The following is a 10,119-nucleotide window of genomic DNA, read 5'->3' on the forward strand; positions in this document are numbered from 1 at the left end:
ACAAAGTTTTACTCAAGGTATGAGTTTTCATGTGCATGCACACTTCTGAGGAAGTGTGCATGCACCCAAAAGCTCATACCTTGAATAAAACTTTGTTGGTCTTAAAGGTACCACTGGACTCAAACTTTGTTCTAAAGAATGATACAGGAAGCCTACAACACAAGGATCCATTTCCAGTCATCTGAAAGATGTTTCTGAAAAAGTAGAAAGGAATATAATTTCACTAAGCTGGGATGTATATTTCTCATTAAAAACAGGACCCAACAACAGTTCCATGAAAGTGCAGGGGATGGCAATCCATACTACCAGTATGCATCTTAGTAGTTGCTGTGATAACAGTCAGTCTGGACACAGCAAATTTCTGCTCATTTGGCATTCCATAAAATTTGATCTAGGATCCTATGTCAGAAAATGCCCATACAGATAATCAGCTTTTAATCTGTTATGTCACCCTCTGACAGGTGTAGCTGACTGTCCAGAAGGAATCTGTGTGCATGTATGTGGGCAGATACGCCTGGCCATAGATACAAACCTTCCCTTTTCCCCAACTGATCTAAACCTTTACTATTGCAAGGAATTCCAGTTTGTGCATCTGAAGGGGGGGGGGCACTGTTTGACAAACCTGATCTCTTAGAGCAGATGGATGGATTTTTCTTGGTAGCTGCTGACCAGTTCCTTACTTTTATCAGAGCTCAAATCCTCTTTTAGAAGAAAATTCTGTCTTTCTGCCTTTCACAGGCTTATGTACATATGCGTAATGCAAATTAAGTGACAATTCTGCCTGTTATAAAGGGTAGACTTTTAAAAAGCTAAACAGGTCATTTCGCTGTGCCCAGACACAAAGGGAAGTGTTTGTCTACTTAAGTTATGTTTTTTAAAACATTCCCTGCCTTTCCTGAGTCAAGAAACTGGGAACACCATTAAGAATGAGTATCTGTAGCCATTAAAAACAGCTGGCAATCCTGGAGCTTGTGTTTTTAACCTCTACAGAATGCAATAAGTCATTTTTGGAACACTTCTATAAATTAGTTTTTAGAAATATTTTAAACCTGAATAGTTCATTTTGTAAGTCTAGTTTGATGTAAATAGTTGGTGTTATAGAACATTCATTTTTATGTTTGAACACTTTATTTTAAAACGTTTGTTCACATACATGGAGCCTCTATCCAAATGTTGCTTTTTGACCACGAACATACAAATGTTTAAACAACTGTGTTTTTTAAAAAAGGTTTGTTTACATTTGTGAGTACTGATAAATAAAGTACTGAAAAAGTAACATCACTGTATCTTTTAAAATATATTTGTAGAAATGAACTGCATTGGATGCACCAGGAGCACTGGACACTCCCTTAAAATGGCTTCGGTAGCCTTAGAAGGGTATACTAACTCTTGTTATGGGTACACTGCTATACTTTCTAACTAATGTCTGAAGTGACAAGCTGTGTGAATACTTCCTATTTACTAACTTGTTCAAACATTTATACCCCACCTTTCCTTGTGGTTCAAAGTGGCTTACAATAAAAGTTAAAAATATTTCCAGTTTAAACCAGAATAAAATAAACTCCCAGTCTCTCCCCCCGCTAGAAAATGCCTGCCATTCAAACCCCCTCAAAAGCTTTGGCAAACAGGCCTTGCAGTGCCTCCTGAAGATCTCGGAAGGCCCCTGTGATGAACTGACCTCCAAAAGCAGGATGCTTACTGCATCAGATTCAGAGAGCTGGGCGATTAGGGTTAATGCCTCACTGTAAAGCACAGTTTGATTGACAGGCTGCTGCCTTTGTGTACCCTTCTCTCTGATTGGTCAGCACCAGCTGAGGAAAGCTTTCAAAAGTCTTGTCAGAGGGAGTTTGGACTTTGGCTTGACAATAGCAAGTCAGGAGGACTGTGTGTGTGGGACTGATTCCGCAAAAGCAGTTGTTGCACTCTCGATCTTGTTGCACAGGGATCAGTACTTGGTATACTGCTTTTTAACTTGTTCATTAATGATTTGGAGTTGGGAGTAAGCAGTGAAGTGGCTAAATTTGCGGATGATACAAAGTTGTTCAGGGTGGTGAAAACCAGTGAGGATTGTGAGGCACTCCAAGGGGATCTGTCAAGGATGGGCGAGTGGGCGTCAACATGGCAAATGGGGTTCAATGTGGCCAAGTGCAAGGTGATGCACATTGGAGCTAAAAATCCTAAATATAAATACACATTGATGGGGTCTGAACTGGCAGAGACTGATCAAGAGAGAGATCTTGGAGTTGTAGTGGATAACTCACTGAAAATGTTGAGACAGTGTGTGACTGCAATAAAGAAGGCCAATGCTATGCTGGGGATTATTAGGAAGGGTATTGTAAACAGATCAGCCAATATCATAATGCCCCTATATAAATCAATGGTGAGACCTCATTTGGAATACTGTGTGCAGTTCTGGTCACCACACCTTAAAAAGGATATTATAGCTTTGGAAAAAGTGCAGAAAAGGGCAACTCGAATGATAAAAGGGTTGGAACACTTTCCCTATGAGGAAAGGTTAAAGCGCTTTGGGCTCTTTAGCTTGGAGAAACGACGACTGAGGGGTGACATGATTGAGGTTTATAAGATTATGCATGGGATAGAGCAGGTAGAGAAAGAGGTACTTTTCTCCCTTTCTCACAATATAAGAACTCGTGGGCACTCAATGAAATTGCTGAACTGTCGGGTTAGAACGGATAAAAGGAAATACTACTTCACCCAAAGAATGATTAACACATGGAATTCACTGCCACAGGAAGTGGTGGCGGCTACAAGCATGGATGGCTTCAAAAGGGAATCAGATAAGCATATGGAGCAGAGGTCCATCAGTGGCTATTAGCTACAAGGTATATAGAGGGACTCTGGGGCAAGTGATGCTCTGTCTTCTTGGTGCTTGGTGGGGGGGTCAACAGTGGGAGGGCTTCTAATGTCCTGGCTCCACTGGTGGACCTCCTGATGGCACCTGGTATTTTTGGCCACTGTGTAACAGTGTGTTGGACTGGATGGGCCTTTGGCCTGATCCAACATTGGCATCTCTTATGTTCAAACATGTGTTTAATCTGATCCACAAACGATGGTTGGTTCTCTTCCCTCCAATACAGTAAGGATGAAGCTGCACTTGGGAACCATAATGTGTCTGAATTGTAAGAACATGCCCTGCTGTGTAACTAGATTTTACCAGTACTTTCAGACCTTTTATAAGATACCTAAGTAACACTGTCAGAAAGGCGAACAGTGCTGCTTTTCGATTTTTCAAATCCTCTTGGACTTTAAATATGGTGAATGGCTGAGGTTCCAGTTCTTTATATTTTTCACATACACCAAAGAAGCATTTCTTATTGACAGAACTGCTAGGCTGCTTCTCTGCTGCAATGCATTGGCAGCCTCCATCCCCACATTCACTTTCTTATAAACACATGCCATGTACTGACAGCTGGTATTTACTCTCAGGTATCATATTCAGTCTCAAAGAGTAACAAGTTCCCTAAATGGATAAAGTTAATTTTCAAGCCTTGACAAGCTGTCTGAAGATAAATACCAGCTGTCACCAGGTGGGGGGGCACCTACCTTATGGAAAGTTCGTGACATGTAAGTGATGTATTAAAAAAACCCAAAACCATGTCCTTACCTTGTCAAAGATCAGCACAGGAATTGCACCTGTGTGGGAATCTACAAGCTGGCACTCAGCTGAAAGCTTGGGATGCTCTTTAACAATCAGACCAAATAGAGTTTATGGAAGGAACTGCTATAATGTTTTTAAAAAAACCTTTTACCACTTCAATAAATACTAAGGAAATTGCAGTTGGTTCATTCTTTAGAGCTCATGCATCCTGAAATTTAGTTTTCCTGGCTGTCATACAATTCAAAGTGGATTATTTTAACAAAACAAGGATTGCCACTGCAACAGTATTTTTTTTTTCTGTTTCTTCTCATATGGTTTACAGTAGTATTAGATGGCTACTATCAACTCACTAAGGAAGTGGTGTTTTGGTTTGTGGATCTGGACCAAACAGTGTATGCTGGAACACTTTGCTGACAATAATTATGCAGGTTATGCCAATAGCATGGGCACACATTTGGTAGGCTCCTGGTACATGCGATTGTAATGTCTGAAAAGGGCTAAACTCAAAAGTCCTTTATGACCTGTTCACACATTACTTCATCCCCATTTGTCTCTACCTTTTCCAGAGGCCCATGCATGAACTAGTTCTTCAGATTTACAGAGGCCTCAAAACAGAAAAAGTGCTGTGAGGGGTTGTGGTGCCAATATAAATCAACCTTCCATAATTCCCACCTTGTCTGTGTAATCAAACCCTAGAATTCCCCTCTAAGAGGGAAGTTCCACGATGGCCAGGAAAGATTGCCAAAGTCTGTCAGGTCTGGTCACCAGGCAATCCAGCTATCCTGACCCAGATATCTAAGCAGCAGTTTTCTATTTCTATATAAAGAACCTTTAAAAACTTTGTTCTATTGCCAGCCATTGCAGGTGGAACATGGAGGGCAGACTCCAAATCATTTCATCACAAGCTGGGGCTGGCATCCAACCATTTCACAGACTTTATGGGACTTTCTCATTGTACCCAATGCACAGAGGTGCTGCCCTCTCATTCCTTAGAGTCAGCAAACCTTCAGACACATCATCAGGGGGTCTGCAATGGGAAGGGGAAATTTGTAGAAATTACTGACCCCTTTTTCACAAGCAGAAATGCCAGTCCATTGGAGGAACGGCACGGTTAGATACCTGCCAAGGTATCTTATAGATAGGGGCAGTGCTGGCTTCTGTTGTAAGTGATGCTTTTTCTCTATTTTGCTTTCAGAGATTAGAGACTTGATTTGCACCATTCAATTTATACTTTTCCCTAGCTCCCTCCCTTTTACACCATCTTTTTTCCTTATACTTACTTACCTTTTAAAAACTTGAAATAAAGGTGATAGGTTTTATTTTTGTTGTGAGCTCAGACATGTCCTGGATGCCTCTTGGACAAGCTGCTCTGGCCAGCAGAAAAAGGGTTAACTCCGTGTACCAAGGAGTCTGTTTTCTTTCAGCCTGTTCCAAAAGCAGCAGATAGTGGTACAGACAGCGGATTCAGTTAACTAGTTCTGTTCCTGATAGTAGCCATCAACCCATTTTCCCACACTGATTACCACAGTAGTTCCATTCACATATTGTTCTAGAAAGTAGGTACCCAGGTAGAAACAGAGATCGTCACTGACATCTGAGGGCAGAAGCGAACGTCCGTGTATACTGAGAAGGAATAGCCTACTGGTAATATACTAACATCTACATGCACAGTCTGAGGTGGAGCACTGAGCCCTCTCTCCCTGGTCATGGGTAATGCCTGAGACCACAGGCATGTCTGTACTAAGGAAAAGGAGAACACACACACTGGCCAAAGTTGTCAGTTTAATTTCTCTGCTCCTGAGATTGGTTAGATGCCTTTAGTGTATTACTTATAATATTCCACTTTGTTCACAGGTGCTTTAGAAAACCATGCACAACTAAATATTATACAAGTATTTACATTCAGTAAAGTATAGTTACAAGTTAATTATCAAAGTTAACTGAAATAGCCAGTTTCTCAAGAAAAAAGTCATTGAAGCAGCTGTAATACAGAATCGTACTAGTAGATTCAGGTGGACTTTTACAAATGGAAGTACAAACCAATTTAATAACACCAAATTACTCCAAACAGAGTAAACATATATATGCTGGGACACAAAGTTCAAATACCATTATAGATGAACAAATATTTTGTTCTTCTAAAATAAATTATGGAGTTTGAAGGCAGAGGTTTAAACAGAGGTTGCAAATAAATAACACAAACTACATAAGGTCACAAACTGCTGATGCCATAGTGTATTCTGTCAGTTCTAATATTATTATCAATACGGGGGGGGGATGGCAAGGACTTGGGAAGGGCATCTCATTTTCTCCTATATCCTTTCCCTTATTATCTCTTCTTTCCTACCACCTGGCAGCCCTTATATCCCCTCCCCTTTCCCTGCTTCCTTGCCTTCTTTCCCATCCACCAACCAACCTACCTTTTGCCTGCTCCCCATCTTCAGCTGGATTTATTATTTATTTACTGCATTAGTACCCTGCCTTTCTCCCCAATGGGACCAAAAGCAGCTTACATTATTCTCCTTCCTGCCATTTTATCCTCACAACTCTGTGATGTAAATTAGGCTGGGAGTGTGTGATTGGCCCAGAGTCACCAAGTAAGCTTTCACAGCAGAGCAGGGATTCAAACCTGTTTCTCCCAGATCCTAGTCCAAAAGTATACTACATTGGCTTTTGTGTGGTGAATGCTGTTGAACAGTAGCAAGCAGGCAGGTCTACTGCCGGTTGCTACCAAGTCTGGTACCATCAGTCCTCCCTCAAAGGCCAAAACAGATCTGGACAGGGTCCTGCCCCTTCTCCCTGCCAGTTATAGACAGAAAACAAGGCTTGAAGGATGGCAACATTGTTGTGGTCACACAGCAACCCCAACAAGAGCCACTACAGTGGGCATTCATTTCTTAAAGGTACTTTTTGGTTTTAGATTTCAGATTTTTCTGCAAACCGGGGGCTTTTCTCAGGTTTGTAGAAATTTCTCTCATGTCTGTTCATGCCTCCAGCCTCTGAAGTGATACTCTGTCTGGGCAAGTGATGCTCTGTCTTCTTGGTGCTTGGGGGGGTCAACAATGGGAGGGCTTCTAATGTCCTGGCCCCACTGGTGGACCTCCTGACGGCACCTGGTATTTTTGGCCACTGTGTGATACAGAGTGTTGGACTGGATGGGCCTTTGGCCTGATACAACATTGGCATCTCTTATGTTCTTAATTTAAGCATCCACAGATGGGGCCATGTTGACTATTAAGATCTAATGATGGTGCATACCCAAGGTGATCATAGACAACTCTTAAAATTACCTTCTGGAATTTTGTGTGCTACTTGTCCATAGGTGCAAATAACTAATGCACTGTTGAATGTGCAGGAGTCCAGTTTTTTAAATGATTATTAGTTTTTATACCACTCTTTTTTATTTAAGAGATTTATAGGCCACTTTTCCTAGATGTTCAAAGAGGTTTACAAGAAAAAATGGTAGTGTTTTAGCCACATCCATCCAGTGAAGTAGAGTAGAAAAAGCGGGAACCTGTAAGGACTCGTGGGAGGCATCTCATTTCCTCCTCCCCCATTATTTTTTTTTCCCTTTCCTGAAAGCCCCCATAGAGTCTCCCTTTTTCCTGCTTCCTTCTCTCCTTAGGGATTCCAGCTCCAGGTTGGGAAATCCCTGGAGATTTGGGGATGAAACCTTGGGAGGGCCAGGTTTTGTGAGGGAAGCAACCCTAGCAGGGTATTATTCCATAGAGCCTGCCCTCTAAAGTATCCCTTTTCTCCAAGGGAATTAGTCTCTGTTATCTGGCGAGCAGTTGTCATTCCAAGTGATCTCCAGCCCCCACCTGGAGGTTGGCAACCCAAGTTTCCATGGCGGAAACTGCTGCTTTGGAGGATGGAGTCTATGGCATTGTACCCTTCCAGGGTCCCTCACCTCTTCAAACCCACCCTCCTCAGGCTCCACCCCCCTAAATCTCCAGGAATTTTCCAACCTACAGCAGGCAATCCTAATCAGTCTTGGTCCCAATCAGTACTCCCTCAAAGGTTAAAATAGGCCTGGAAAGGGCCCTGCCCCCTCCCCCTGCCTTTTACTGATAGAACCAAGCCTAGAATCTGTGGCTGCCTAGCAATGGCCACTGAGGGAAATTGCTGCTTAAAGCTACAGGTGCTCTGTTTATCATTTTTTTTGTTTTTTTAATCCCCAATGCATTTTTTTTTAAATCCAGATTTTTCTGTAAACCTGGGGCATTGTTCAGGTTTGTAGAAAGATCTGTCTTGCCCATTCTCACCATTCTGGATTTAAGTATCCTCAGGATTTAAGTATCCTCAGATTTGGTCAATTAGAATATATGATGCATGTCGCTATTAAAATATCTGCTGAGCCAGGATTTGAAAAATGGTTTCCCACATTCAAACTGCCATTGTATCACACACTGGTATGTGCATCACACACACACACACACACACACACAGGAACTCGCAAAAAGGTGTGTTTACATTTCAACCTTCATGTGATTTCTGTTTCACTTGTGAACTAGGAGTGCCCAGCCTGAAGCACATTATTGGTTCTCTGGGCTCCAGGCACTGTTACTACTATGCAGTTTGAGGCTAAAAAAGTGGAAGAAAAGTATTCCTTTACAGCATCTTCAAATATGCATTGGTCAAACAGATAATGCAAGACAATTTTCAAGTCACTAAAATTTGTGCCTATGAATAAGGTAATTTATAACTGCTGTTTGCTGGAACTCACTGCAGAAATGCTGCTTGAGAGCATCATAGGTCTATTTCGCATGCACAGCTTACTTTAGAGAATCCAAGCTGTCAAGCCTTTATGCTTGACTTTGGATTCTGTGCTTCCTGAATGCACCATTCTTTTTCCTCTGGTGTATTTATTCTGCAGCTTGACTGCTTGGATTCTCTAAAGTAAGCTGTGCCTGCAGCCCAGCTGGGCTTGCTGTGCCTGTGGGGAGCCAATGGCACAACTCTGTGCATCCTACTCCCAACCAGGAACCATTTCTCTTTTTTAGCAGTGATCGGAGACTAGCGGTAGTCTCATATCGCTAGACTCATGCCACTTGTAAAAAAATAAATGCAAAATGAGGGTCATACCAATTAATGGTGGACAGTACAGAGTGGGCAGAATGACCTGGGTGTAGGCGTGGCCTACAAGGGGCAGGGGGAATCTGTATGCTTTTAAATTACCTTCAGCTTGGAAGTGAAGCAAGGGAAAAAAACAGCTCAAAAGCACTCTCAGAAAACCCAGAGAAACAGTCTTCCAGTTTTGGCGATTCACAGATCAGATGCATCCCATTGAGCTCTAATGTGGACGCTCTGAGGCATGGTGGACAGGAGGGGACTCAGGTGATTCTGAGGCCCCCCGGAGCTCTTGTACAAAGCTCTTTGCCTGGGGTGCAGAGGGCTGCCTCTTCCAAGGCAACGGCCAAGGAATTGAGGCTCCCCATACCCAGAAAAGTCCTGCCACTGGGAAGCCGTCATGGCAATCAGAGACGATTGCCGGGTGAAGCGGACAAGAGATCTAGCACACTTATGATCGTTCTTTACTTCAAATGCTACAAACTGTAAGCTAAGCGCATCCCCCCAACAAGCCACTCGAGAGAACGGAACTAACCTATGGGACAGAGCAGCGGGTGGGGAGGAATTGGGGATCCCCCCCTCGAAACTAAGCTGTGCCCAAGAGAAAATCCCAAACGGAAAAAAAGATACTGACCATGAGAGCAGCCACAGATTAGACACTTCCAAAAATTAATGGGAGAAAACTACGCCTGAGATTCAGTATGGAAAAATCAATGTTCAGTGCTTTGCAGCATGCTACATATAGCATGCTATATTTCTACAAGGGCAATACAGTATCAGGCCAGTCACTAAACATCTACTGATTTCAGTGAGATAGTTAGCCACATGCTTAAATCTGTCCAGTTGAAATCAATGGGACTTAACTTTGCAGGATCTTGTCCTCGGGTTCTATTGTTTAACATATACTTTTAGAAAGAACATGGTGAAGACTTCGAACTGATCATTTTGAAAACCAATATTTTAACCACACATTGTACAGTGTTACTTCATTTTCAGGTCTGTGCTCTATTAGAAGTTGTTTCCACACACCACAATGGTATTTTTTAAAACAAACGCAGTCTACATTTGTACCTTTACCTAGAAAACATGCTCAAGATGACAGCAGCTTTCCACTTCTAGAAATGGAGGTGTCTATGGAGACAGCACTTCATGCACTCTTCTTTGGCCATGAAATACAAAGACAGCAATGGTGCCTACTTTAAAGGAATTCTAAACTATATTGTTCCTGCCAGACCAAAGGCAAACTATTTTATGGAGCATGCATGCATCTATGAATATCATTAATAAGCAGAACAGGTTCTTACAGCAGGAGTCCCTCTGTTTAAAATCTTCCTGCCATTTTGCATATGCTCGAGTGCATCAGCCTTTATAAAATTCAAAGGCCCCTTTCGTGCTTTCAACCTTCCATAGGAGGGCTCCTGACTTGTTGG

Source organism: Gekko japonicus, unplaced genomic scaffold (assembly GCF_001447785.1).
Source record: "Gekko japonicus isolate JY-2015 unplaced genomic scaffold, Gekko_japonicus_V1.1 scaffold581, whole genome shotgun sequence".
NCBI lineage: Eukaryota > Metazoa > Chordata > Lepidosauria > Squamata > Gekkonidae > Gekko > Gekko japonicus.